We start from the raw sequence: 14457 nt of genomic DNA on the forward strand, positions 1-14457 counted from the left end.
ATAGACCATTAAAATGCTTAGTGGATAAGTATGAATAGTCATCATTGGAAATTTTATAAAACATTAAGGTTAATTTTGGAAATTATCAATTAAAGTTATATTAAATAAAACAAAAAAATCTATTATCATCATCTACTACCAAATAAAAGAAGAAGAAGAAGAAGAAGAAAACCTAGCCATGGAAGTTGGAGATATTAGCAAACTTGTTTCGCTCAATTTGGTATGTATCTTTGTCTCGTTTTTTATGATTTCTATGTTTCTAAGGTCGTAGTAGCTTAATTTAGCTATCTGGGGGACTAATTTGCAAAATTGTTAAAGTATTAGGGTTTTTTCATTGATGAGTATGCTTGAATTTTGAAGTTTTATGATAGAAAATGAAAGGTTGTTGTTAGATAAACAACTTTTATAAATAGAATTTTGATGAAATTATCAATTAGGGATTAAATTGATAAGATTATAAATTTATGGTAAATTTTTGAAATTTTGAATTATGTGGGCTGCTATTAATATGTGCAAAAATTGACTAGGCTTAAGTAAGGATTAAATTGCATGAAAGTCATTTTCCAAGCCTAGGGACTAAATTACAATTAATTAAAATTATAGGGGCAAAATAGTAATTTTTTCAAAAATATGTGTTGGACTAAATTAAATATGAATTATATTGAATTGAGTTAAATTCATTCATATAGATTCGGTTAGACCTAGTACGGATTTAAATCGAGACAAAGGAAAAATATCAGATTATTCGCTTTCGTATCTACGTACAATTGTCAAGGTAAGTTCGTGTAATTAAATTATACATTTAAATGTGTTGAATTGAATTATTGTTTGTGAATTGTATAATTGTCATGAATAAATACCGTTGTATATTTGACAGTTACCGTGCTCCGTTTGAACTTTATGAAATTCATAGGATACAAATGACATGTTATTAGGGTTACCGATTTGGTTAGGGTCCTACATGTGTTGTGGACACACCACAGCTCTTATAAGCTTCTCGATACTTAGCTAGCATGAGCTTCCTGTTTTCAGCTCGGAAGAGCTTACTGTTTACAGCTCGCATAAGCATACATGAATATGAATTGATGGATTTCAATTCAGTACACCTCGTGTGTACTACCCATGTATCCAACGATATTCTAAATGGTTCAATGGACACAGTTCTGTTACGAGACTATATGAGTTCGATATGAACTATTATCGGTATGTACATGAAATACATGAAATATGATTATTTGATGAATTCAACTATGTGTGTTGGATTTTATATGTGATTTTCATGGCTAATGTGTTGGTGATCATGTGTTTAGGCTTTTGGCCAAATTGATTTAGATATGCTTTGTTTACTTACCTATTTTATGGATATATGGTAAGTTAAATTATGTGTTATACGAACTTACTAAGTTAAATGCTTACTCTGTGTTATTCTCTGTGTCTTATAGCAATTTGGAAGCTAGTTCATGTTGAAAGCTGGTCAGAGTTATTTCACACTGTCCATCTGCTCTTTTGGTACTTTTAGTAAATTAATCCCGATTATAATAGCATGTATAGGTTAATTTGGACAATGTTGGCATATAATTGTTTTATTGAGACTAGCCACTTGAATGGCTTGTGTTTGGTATATTTTGATGTGTATATAACTGGCCTTATCATATTTGAAGTGTGTTTGATATGGTAGAATGAAAGAAAGTAAAATATGGTTTGAATATGCATATATGAATTTGGACATTTAGGTAGATTTGGATATTTGGTTGACATGTTTTTAAGTTGTCAATTGAAGTGCCTAAGGGTATATTGGTTGTATGTTGTGATAATACATACTCAAGACTTGATTTTAGTTGGTTTTGAATGTATTGTTGTCGTTTTTTTATGTGCAAAAATGTTGAGTTAGGTTGATATCAAATTGGGTGAGAAATGTGGCTTGGAAAATGACCTATTTTTGTCCACACAGGTAGAGATACAGGTGTGTGTGTCTCAGCCATGTGTAACACACGGCTGTGTCAGTCAGTATGCTCACACAGCCTAGCACACGGGCGTGTGGCTTGGCCGTGTGACCTAAGTCAGTATACTCATACAGTCTAGCACACGGGCGTATGGTTTGGCCGTGTGACCCAAGTTAGTATACTCACACGGGCATGGACATGGGCTGGGACACAACCATGTGTCCCTATTTTGAATGTCCACACGGCCTAAAACACGGGCGTGTCTCCTGACCGTGTGAGTCACACGGCCTGGCCACATGGCCGTGTGTCCCTTGCAGTGTTGAAAATTTTCAATGTTTTTCGAAAAATTCTTTGAGCACCCGATCTAGTCTCGACTTGTTTCTAACTTGTATTTTGGGTCTCGATGGCTCTTATAAGGGGCGATATGTATGATTTCAATACATTTCTGATATGAATTTTATATTATAGGAAATGTTTGATTAATTGAATTGTAAACTCTGGTAATGCTCTGTAACGCTATTCTGACGACAGATTCGGGTTCGGAGTGTTACAGTGCTACCTCTTCAACAATAAGGATTGTAGCTCGTGAAACAACAATAATCTTTTCCATGTAATTAAGATGGAGAATTTTTTTTTTATCTTCAATATGATTACAATGAGTTGCAACCTCAGGTTTTACACGAGCATCAATATATCATTGATCATTATTACTTAAATATGACTAATTTTTTTTGTTGGAAAAATCAGTTAAGAAAATAGTGAACGTTGCACAATAAATGTTTAATTTTTTTTCTTAAAACCAAGCCTTATAGTATTTATAGTAATAAACCTTAAATTGAATTATTACTTGTGTTTTGAGTGAGACGGTCTAAGTCGTTTCCTAGTTTTCTGCCAAACCACCTTCTTTACTATCATTGAATCCTAGCTTGCTTTGACTGTGAGCTTAAATAACATGAATTGAATGCACAAAATGAAAACTTAATTAGCTTTCTTTATAGGAACCATAAATTTTTTTTATTTTTTTATAAAAAAATAGGATTTATTCTAAAAATAAATTGCCACTATTTTTTTGATAGAGTAACAATGCTCATTACTGTGTTAATTAGGTCATTCCATAGTTCTTATTTGTAGGAAACATGTTACACCCCAAGTTTTAGAATCACTTGACTAGTTGATGTGGTGGCGTAATCTTGTAAGTTAGTCCGTCTAATCAACAAGATTAGACCTAGTCTGAGGTAGAATTGTTCATAAAATTATTTCACTAAAACCTGCCATCTAGTGGGCTTTCGCGTATTTAGTTTTGATGAACTTTTGCATTGGTGAGTTCTTCCGGGCGTAAACATACCAGTGGTGAGTTCCTTTACAGTTAAGATACCTATTCAATAGTTTAACTGGGGTAGGTAGGGCATGTATCAGTTACATGTCAAACTCTTAGTAAAGAACATGCCATTTTGCCTGACACCTGTAGAGCCTTGTTAATGGTGTTTGATTAGTGGAATTGTGTCTGATTAATGGAACTGCGTGTGATTAGTAGAATTGTGTATGCATGAATAGTGATTAAGTAACCTGTTATAGTGGGATTACGGTCTAAGTCCTTTATAAATAGGATGAAGGCTTAATAGAGAAGGACATTATTTTTCGGTTCTCTTTTCATCCATGTTCTTTAAAATAGAAATCTAGTGCGTTATTGCTTTGTGAAGAAGGTACCAACCTTTAGCTTGTTTAGTAACAGACTTTCTCAAGCCAATTGTTAGCAAATTCTTTAGTCCTTCTTTAGTTTAATACCAGAGAATGATAGGGTTGTAGAAACCGTTTGTCTAGGTTTCCATTGGAAGTCGGAGGGAAGGAAACTTATTTTGGGTTAATATTTGCATGTTTCCAATTCCTTTTTTTAATTAAAAGTTCAATTATTTTTGTGCTTAATGAATATTTAATTTTATTTAGCTAAAGAAATGAGAGAAGGCCTTAGAATAAAAGCGAAAGAACTTGTAAGATAGGGAAAGCTCATCTTGGTCATCTCTGGCGAGTTCCACTCGTGATTCTGTTAAATCTCATCTAATTTTTTGATAGTGTTGTTTTTCCAAGTAAGTATGTTATTAAAAATCAACAGTGTATGTCTGTGAGAACGAACTAAAATGATAAAGACAATTTATGCATGAATGGTTGTGAATGGATATTCTTCCTTAGCGCACAAGCTCTGTATCCGAAATGGTGAAAGGGGGAATGGTGGAAATTGTTGAGATGTGATGGCTGATATGTATGGAGATTATGATATAAAATGAGATTTTACCTCCGTTAGAGCATGTAAATGCAAACCACAAATGGTGAATGTCCTGACCTTGCAAGGGAACACATAAGTGTTCGAATTAATAAGGAGGATTTGCAGAGGTTCAGATGGATATATGAAATATTGGCTCATTGGAGCAATACTGTGAATAAGAAACTGTGGCTATTTGGAGTGTTATGTGGATAAGGAGTTAACGCAAGGAAAGGGTCCATGAATAATCCATGTAAAGCATGCAAGTGTTATGTAAGTTGCTGCATGTGAATGGTGCTTGGATGAATGAGTATCCGCACAACTTGTGCTTAACAGTGAATAGTATCCACTTGTAAACTAACTTGGTTGTAGTATGAAATTGTTTGTGTTTTGTGATTTGGCATGACTAATATTTGCATGGAAACCTAAGTAACAAATGACTGCATTTAGATGCGGATGGTATCTGCCAATGAACCTTAAATTGTTTAGTGTTAAGAATTCGCTGACAGATCTTATATATCTACATTGGTGTATCCGTGTGTAAACCGTTGGTTTTATTAAGTGTGGTACAAGTCTAGCTAAATTCTATTTCTTAAAAACTTTGTCCGAAGGTTTATTATTTTATCCTTGTGTAAGCGGTTGGTTTATAATTTATCTTTTCATTTACAACATATCATTATTCACAAATTCTTGGAATTAATTAATTTATTATAAGTGAAAAATTACAATCATCTAAACTTATAATATCCGTGTGTAAGATGTAGTTGTGTATATGTTTTTATATATTCCTCCAAATTTTAACACTAATGGAAGGACATTTTATAAATGTGAAGACCATTATTATCTGCTATTTATTAATAACCTATGAGAGTAATTTGATGATTGAAGTCATTCATGCTATACTACCAATTTTACTTTACTCATTTTGTGTTATATCTTATCGTGTCGATCCTCATCAAGTAAAAGGTGAAAATCATACACACTGCCCATTTATCATTTTTGTATATTAAGAATATAACCTAAAAAGATCCTCTTATCAAATTGATTCACTTCATTCAAAGAATAATTCATCAATCTGGGTTTTGTCTCAAAGTCGCATTAACGTCACCTTTTTAGCAAGCAGCTTTTTTTGTTGCTATTGTTGACGACGAGTTTCACATCACTTTTTTCTTGACTTGATGCTCAATTAATACAAATATGTCATCATCTTTCATTTATAAAGAGGTTAATAATAGTAAATAAATTTAATTATTGGTGTCCAAGAAAAAGTACAAAAGGGGATTAATTTGAGCAGAAGGAAAGAGTGGCATCCAGCTCAACACCTGACGCAATAAGAGAATTCCTAGGATCTCCGGCTCCCACCCAAAATCTCCAACCCGTCTCCATCTTGTTTGCGCTTACTGATTCTCTTGGACCCACCTCTTGTCGGTGACACCCCAAGCCATTACAAAAATGTTTGCCCATGCCCCTTGACTATGTGGAGCCCTCACCCTGTTCCATCTCACAACACCACACCTTTGCTTTCTTACTTGTTATGCTCTTAAGACAAAACAGGATTCCGGGGCGTAATGTTGATGTCCCCAGGTGGTGCTCGTCACCGTCACACCTAGCTGGATCTTTACACTTGTCCCAATCTGGTTGGACCATTTCCAGCGACTTCCAATTCGAGAATGCCCCCCCGATTATCTCTTCTTTCCTACCATTCCCAAATTACACTACTTCAACTCTATTCTGCTCATACATTACAATATAGTTTATTCCATTAACCTTGTTTATCTATTTCTTCATTAACTATTCTTAACTTTATGACAAAAAGATGATGCCTTTAACATTTATGTTATACATGGTGATTATAAATTAAAATTAAACTTTAAAATATTTTTAATTTTAGATGAATTCTGTTATTCTTGAATGTTGATACCTAATTTCTTTTGATTCTTCAATATATATAAAAATCTATAGTCGAATTTCATCCCTTGGCATATTTTTTGTGATTCCACTTTATTTTATGCTTAATAGCTAAAAGGTATATAGAAAACGAAAACCAAAGGTGAGGCAACGGAGATTTTTATAGGTACTACGTGACATAGAGGTGATTGCATCTATTTTTATCTTATTGCAATACTTACATTTAAATTCAAATACATTTTATGATTGATTTTATTATTACCATGATGACGTTTGGAGCCACGGAAGACGATAGAAGCTTCAAGTTTGTTTTGTAGATCAAAGATTTGTTGAATGTTTTTCAGCAAAAACTAAATGGAAATGTGAATAAGGAGATAGAGGCGATGGTTTTGGTGAATTTTGACAATATCCTGGGTTGATGATCGACGCCCACAAAGGACTGTGGGGGCAGAGGCTGGTTGAAATCTGGGTTTGATGATGATTTTCCGGGAAAACTATTGAATGGTTAAAGAAGGGATGGGGAAGAGGAAGAGACGTGAGAAACTGTTGAATTATGAGTTTATCTACGAGCTTTTTAGTTTTTATAAAAAATAATTTATTATATATGTTATTAAAAAAATTTTAATTTAATTGCATCAAAGATCCCCAAACGATGACCATCATTCTAAATTGATCTCTAAACTGTAAAACATTCTAATTATATCTCTAAATTATTGATGTTATGTCAATTAGGTCTTTTTTCATTACTGAAGTTCTTACTATAAACATTAAATGACATGTAAAATTTTATGTGTCATGATTTAAAATGAAAATTTTAAAGAAAAATAAAATGTTGTCGTATAATTTTTTAAATTAAAAACTAAAAATATATTAAAATTGAAAAAAAAGGAGAGAGAATGGTAATTTTTGTAAAAGTTTCAAAACCTCAAAATTAATATATTTGTAACATCTATTTTTATAATATTTATTTTAACTTATGTTACATGAGATTTGATATATAATTTAACAATTAAATTAATTATTTTAGTAAAAAAACTTTATTAATATAACATCAATAATTTAAAGATGTAATTAGAATATTTTAAAATTTGAGAACCATTTTTATAATATATGTAATATTTGAAAAGAGATATACTTCCAAAAGTTGAATTAAATGCCGCATTAAAAGTTCAACTAAAATTTTAGTAAAATAAACATTCAACATTTATACATTATCTCAACTTTTAAAAAGTCTAAAAGAATTCTAAAATTATATAAAATTTTTAAATTTATAAAATAATAAATATATATATATATGCGTGTCTTGTCGATAATTTATACATTTTCTAAAGAATTTTTTTATTTTTTACATGTTTGTTGATATTTTGATAATTTATATATACTCTTTTCCCAAAATTTTAGATATATTTTGAAATTTATTATTTTATAAATTTAAAAATTTTATATAATTTTAGAATTCTTTTAGACTTTTTAAAAGTTGAGATAATGTATAAATGTTGAATGTTTATTTTAAATATAATATATCAAGTTAAATTTGTTATTATGAAATTAATTTTTAGTATCACCACATCATCAATCCCACACAAAGTTAACAACAGTCAACGAAATTAATATATATATATATATATATATATAAATGCAATTAGATTCGTAAGTTTTTATAGTTTGAATAATAAAAAATTTTAAACATTATTAAATATGCTGCAATATAATTTACTACTTTTAATTTCTTGTTTGACCTTTCTCCTCTCGTTTGTATTTTCTTTTTATTATAGTCATCAAAACATTGATCAACAAAACGTTTTTCAATAATAATAATAATAATAATAAGATAAATTAGATAATAGTTTTCTATTATTCTCATATCCATCAAATTCTTCTAAAAATACATATTTAGATATCAATGAAATAATACAATTAGAAGAATGTATGTCAATAGATAAGGGCGAAGCTAAAACAATTTTTTAGGATCACTAAATGAAATTTTAATTTTTTATAATCTATATCTTTATATTAAAGGATTAAATCAAATTTCTATAATTTTAGGGGGCCAAAGTGTAATTTTATCTTTACTAATTTAAAATTTCAAAAAAAATTTAAAAGGGCCTAAATAATAATTTTTCATTTTAAGGGGTGGGGCCTCTGCTAGCCCCCTAGCTTCGCCTCTGTCAACAGAGCTCGATTAGGGATACGTGACAAAAAAAATAATTTTTAAATTGATATGAGTAGATTATGTGGAGTGAAAGGAGTAATTATGTGGGGTTGCTTACGGGCTTAAAGGCTTTTAACAACTTCATTGACAAATGTAAGGTGGTGGACTTACCGCTTTTGGGGATGAAATTTACTTGGTTCGGACCAAAAAATAAGATCAGTTGGTTGGATCGTTTTCTTGTTGATGAATATTGGTTGGTGCGCTTCAATGATCTCATTCAACAGGGATATGGCAAATCAATTTCGGATCATTGATAAGTCGTAATTTATACATATTTTATCCCATGCTTAAGCACATTTTTGGATGAATTATCATTAGAATTGTGGAATTTGATGCTCCTAATCCTTTAATTTCATGTTTTATACTTAGGTGAGTATAGGAGAGTAAAAAGAGCGAGAAACGGGCCAAAAACAGAGAAAATGGGTCAACATGGGAAATCAACACGGCTTGGACTTCCTCACACAGGTAGACCACATGCCCGTGCCTATTTAGCAGACTCTAACACGGCCTAGGCCACCCTACACTAGCGTGTCCTTGTCGAGCCCAAGTCTAGTTCTACTCGAAAAATGCCACTTTTGAGGGTTTGGAAACATTCTAAAGCCTATATAAACACCCTAGAAGGGCACCTAGAAAAAACACGGAGTAGGAGGCAAGAAATTACTCGAAGAAAGTCAATTGATCCATCTCAGGAGCTGGATTCTCCTCCAGACCTTGTGACTCTCCAAGTTGAGGCACACGACCGTGTCCCAACCCGTGTCTCTGCTTGTGTAACTCCCTAACTTGAGACACACGGCCGTATCCCTGCCAGAGTGGAAACTATACCTATATTATTTTTCAACACACCCAGGGCGTACGCGTGTGTGTGACACATGGCCGTGTGATAGACTGTGTCTTAGGCCGTATGCACCTAAATGTACCTTAAAACTCAAGTTTACTATTTCATGCTTTCTTGGACACTAAGCAACTCAATTACTAACCATTTAACCTATTCAAAACTTAATTAAACCTGATCAAAACATGCCAAAACAACTACCTTAAGTGCCTAACCAATGCACCCTTATTGGTACCATATTTTATACCATAAAATACACCAACTACACATCAATCATTTAAAGACTTTCATTCATACCAATTTTACCATAATTGAACCAATATTTAGTTACTTAGGCTACCAAAATTTTCAGCTAAACACATACCAAAACTATAACTAGGCTAACATACCAACATAGCCTCAACCACAACCATATATACAATCAACCATCATTTCACTAACAAACCAAAATGCCAACACATTATAAACAACATCAACAAAGGACCCTCTAGGTACATGCCATTACAAAATGAAATAACACCACACATGAGCTCGGGATTGAAGTTGGATGCTGAGCAGACTATATTTTGAAAAGTACCTAACCTACATACAGAAAACAAAACCGCACGTTGAGTATAACTCAGTGGTATTTTTATAATACGAACAATTTAAACTTAATATGAGTAGTTAAAATGCAAGTAATGTTATAAACATATATATATATCAAGTCGAAAATATGAATTTACTTATTCTTCATTTACATCTATTAGATTCCACATGTTCAAGTACATATCAATGGTATTTCATATATATAGCATTTGGTAATTCAACTCATGCAATGGCATGATTCATCTTTTTTTATCCATACTTGATCTCATTTTATCATTTCATATTTCATTTCTCATCTCATATTCATTTCTCAACTTTGTCATCTCAATATCAAACAAATAAATTTATTATTTAATTTTCCCTATTAACACGACTTAGACTTGGAAGGATACATGGATCTAACCAACAAACCAGTTTGGCACCCAGTGTCTCATCATATCTGAAGTAATAACTGTGCCCAATGCTATATAAGTTGACACCTAGTGTCTCATCGGTTAAACCAAAGCAAGTTGGCACCCAGTGCCTCATCGACTCGAGGTCAAAGAAATCCTTAAACTCTTTCTATCCTATGGCATGACATCTATATCCGACTTAGCCTGGAACAATTAATAGGGTTTCATTTCACTTTTTAATACATCAATGTCACAATCTCATATACATATATATATGTTATCACATATATTCAATTCAATATTCATATAATCAACATATTTCATAATATACAAAACCAATCCATTTCAAATCAATTATGAATTCAATTCAATCCCAAAGTCAAAGTACTCACCTCAAATGATTATCATATTGCAAACAATTAAATATGCAACAATCTACTATTTAATTTAGATTATGGAAACACAAACCGTATATTCTGAGCTATTTGGCGTCGACCTTGTCTTTTCCTTTCTTACTCGAGGATTCTGAAACGATGTTCACTACGAAATAAAATAATTACAATAGATTAATAATACACAACTCAATTTAAAATTTACACCACATTTTGCTTAATCATCAATTTAGTCCCTGAATCGAGACTCATTTTAATTTTCATATTTAACTTTATATTTTTATACTAATTTCACTTAAAGCTAATTTTAACTCCCTATTTTCCAATTCTATCCTATATTTTAATTTTTTTCTCAATTTAGTTCATATTGCTCAAAATCAATAAATAATTTCACTATTTAATCCTTTTTCACTTCTAACTTAAAAATCTATCAATTTAACTCTTAGTAGTTAAACTATTCAACAATAACAACATCTAAAATCTTAAGCAATACTAAAAATTGCAACATGGGTCGGCTAGCCCTAGATACTGGGATTCCAAAAACATAAAAATTATAAGAAAATAGACTAAATTAACTAACCAATTTAAGTTGGAAGGTTAGAAACCCCTAATGTCGTGCATCCCTTACTATTTCTTTCTTTCTTTTCTTTGTTTTAATTTGCATGTATTCTCTCTTTCTACTTCCACTTTCTTTCTTTTAATTTTGTTTTCATTTTATTTATTATTATATAATATACATAAATTTTATACTGTTTATTTATTATAACATATATATTAAGTTAGCATATATATAACACATAGCACCAATGTCATCCACTATCACTAAGTAAATGTATATTTACTATTCTACTCCCTTTAATTTATTTAAATCTATAATTCAACTTCTAATACCTATACGATTTGATCCCTACATCTTAACAACTTCTAATTTCATGAAAATTTACTATTTAAAATTTAATTCGCTACAAGATGAAATTGTTTTACAGGACGGAGTCCCGAGCTTCACTTTCTAACACCCCTGACTATCGAGTCATTACAAATACTTTGTGGAGAAAGGTGATAAAATCAAAGTATGTTTGTCAAAGCAAAACTGGAGATTGAAGATGACCAAGACAAAGGAAATGTCAGTAGTTCGGCATGGTAATTGTGGAAAATTCCAAAAGTGAGAAAGTGTTTAAATGGATTGGGTAGAATTCTTTTAGATGGGTGCTTGGAAATGGGAAATTGGTGTTATTTTGGGAGGATGTGTGGTGCGGGAACTGATCACTAAAAGTGGAATTTCTAAGACTCTTCAGACTAGCAAAGGTTAAGAATAGTTTGGTTTGTGAAGTGGTTACAGTAATAGCTTTGAAGAGGTACAGTGGGATAAAGTTTTTCGAGAAAGTTGTTAGATAAAGAGAGTTGCATGTGGATAGATTGAAGTTGTTGGTGGGGACTTTAGAACTGAACGAGGATGTGGAGGATCGGATATTGCGCATTCACAATAGTGGGGGGAGTTCTCAGTAATGAAGTTTTCGTACTTGTTGTCTGTTGATGGAATGGGTGTTATTGATTTTCCGTTCGAAAGAATTTGGAAATTGAAGGTTCCACCAATAGCGCATAATTTTATGTAGAAATTGGCGATTAATTGTGTACCAACGAAAGATTTTTTGATTAGGCGAGGGAACAATTGGATCCGTTATCTAGTGGCTGTGCATGGTGTGATAGAGTTACATAAAATGTTATCATTTGTTTCTTCTATGTCCTTTTATTGATAGTTTTTGGTCTCATATTTTTAATTGGTGAAGTTTTGATTGGAAGAATGTGGCGAATTTTGATGAGTTCTTTACTTTGTGCTAGAACATGCCCCTGATAGGTCTGCAACAAAGCTTATGGTTAGTGGCGATTACGGCGTCTTGTTGGACATGGCTATCTCAGAATGGTAAAGTGTTTGAAAGGTTGGTTACAACTCTTGACACTTTATTCTTTCATTCTAAAATGAGAGTGTTAATATGGACAAGAGTTGTCCATAATGAATGTTTCTTCTCGGAAAGTGATTGGTGGAGCTGGCCAGTGAAATGTTGTGTGAGGACTCGAGACTTAGTTTGGGATCCTCCTCTCATGGGTAGGATAAAATTCAATTTGGCAGGGTTTGTTATGAATGAGATAGTGGCTTGTGGAGGAGTGTTGAAGGATGATAGGAGGGTGGTTTCGGCTTTATTTTCTGGTAGATGTACAGCGGGGGGCTTGAAAATTGGGTTCTAATGGCAATTAAAGAGGCTGCAGAGATGGTTATAGAGTTGATTCGGAAGGAACAGGCCCCTTTAATCATAAAATGCGATTCAATTATTGTTTCGGATTGGTTGAGGTATAGTCGTCTTCGGCCATGGTCGTTTAGGAATTTATTCGCAAATATTGAAGGAAGTTTAAGGTGAATGGCTGAGGTTTGGATTGAAGTCACAAATCAAGATAAGAATGGAATGGCGGAAGCCTTGGCTAAAGCAGGTTTGTCGAGGAATACCTTGTTTAGAACATATTGTTAATCTATTTTGGGGTTTGCTATTTTTCTGGTTGTTTGTGCCCTATTTTGGCATAGTTTGGCTGCTTTTGATTCGTTGTTCGAACTGGAATGGGTTGGATGATCCCAATGCCTTTTTCTGTAATCAATTGACTGAGTAAAAAAAATACGAGTAGATTATGTAGCAATCATAATGTTTGATTGTATGTATATGTATCAATTATTTATTAACTACTTGTTGTCCCAAAGTATTTGGTTAACCTATCAAAATGTGGCACCACCACTTTCTTAAAAAGAAAAAAAGATATAGTTGCTTTTATGAGGGAAATAAACCCTAGTGCTCAATATGTACCATTGATATAAAACTTGCTACATTGCCAAAAACCGACATAATTATATTACAATTCCTTTCTTTTTATATATTCCGACCTTATTCATGGCTTCGACTCTTTTTTATTACTTTTTAAAATATACAATAAAACGCAATTTGCTTCAGTACATAAAACCCTAACCCAATGTCTAGAAATGTTAGATCTTTTACCCTATCATCCGAAGAAACAAATACATGGAGCCAAATTTGCGTGTGTAAACACACCATTGATGTCCTTAATGTCTCTCGAGACTTCAAAATGCTCAACAACTGGAGAATACTTTAATTGCCATAAATTGAAATTCAATGGTACAACCTTTTGCGTCCCGATTGCCCAAATTTGTACATGAAGATAATAAAATAATGTTATCAACTCAACGTTAATGATCATGCATGAAAGAAAATGTAGAATGTACTAAGATACGGGATATTACCATGTGTCGAATCTTAATTACTCTAGTCCTTTCCTTTCGACACGTATTGACATTGATTTGATTTACGTAATCTCCAAATGACAAGGAAATCTGTCCTAAATCCTACTGTGTTGTCAATCATTTAGGGCATGTGTCGCCTTCTTACAAGGTTCGAGTCACCTAGCCATGGTATTACTATTGCTGCACCTGAAAAGCACTGGACGTTCTATTCTTTTTGAAGTTCAAAGAAACCTTTGATTGGTGTCTGAATAAATTGTAATTGAGAGATTCGATAACAGTCTTAGTCAAAAAAGTTAAATAAGATGGTGTGTGTCTAGAGATTCTCACTGAATTTAGTGAACAATGTGGACGATCAAAGTACAGATTTAGTTTTCAAAGCTATATGTAAGTGTGTCTAGAGATCCTTACTGAATTGATAGTTCATTTTGTCTATACAACTCACTAATTCTTTTAATCCATGCATATTATTTAAATTTAAATATAATTTCATAAATCAGAGTTTCTTAACTGAAAAAATACCTTTGTCGTCCGGAGTTAAAACAAGCCTATCCACCTCTTCTGGTAGTAGCGGGATCCTCGAGACATGCTGCCATAAATCACCACGGGTGCTGCCAACAATGAGAAATTTTTAA

This window comes from Gossypium hirsutum, chromosome A05, assembly GCF_007990345.1.
Source record: "Gossypium hirsutum isolate 1008001.06 chromosome A05, Gossypium_hirsutum_v2.1, whole genome shotgun sequence".
NCBI classification, from domain to species: domain Eukaryota; kingdom Viridiplantae; phylum Streptophyta; class Magnoliopsida; order Malvales; family Malvaceae; genus Gossypium; species Gossypium hirsutum.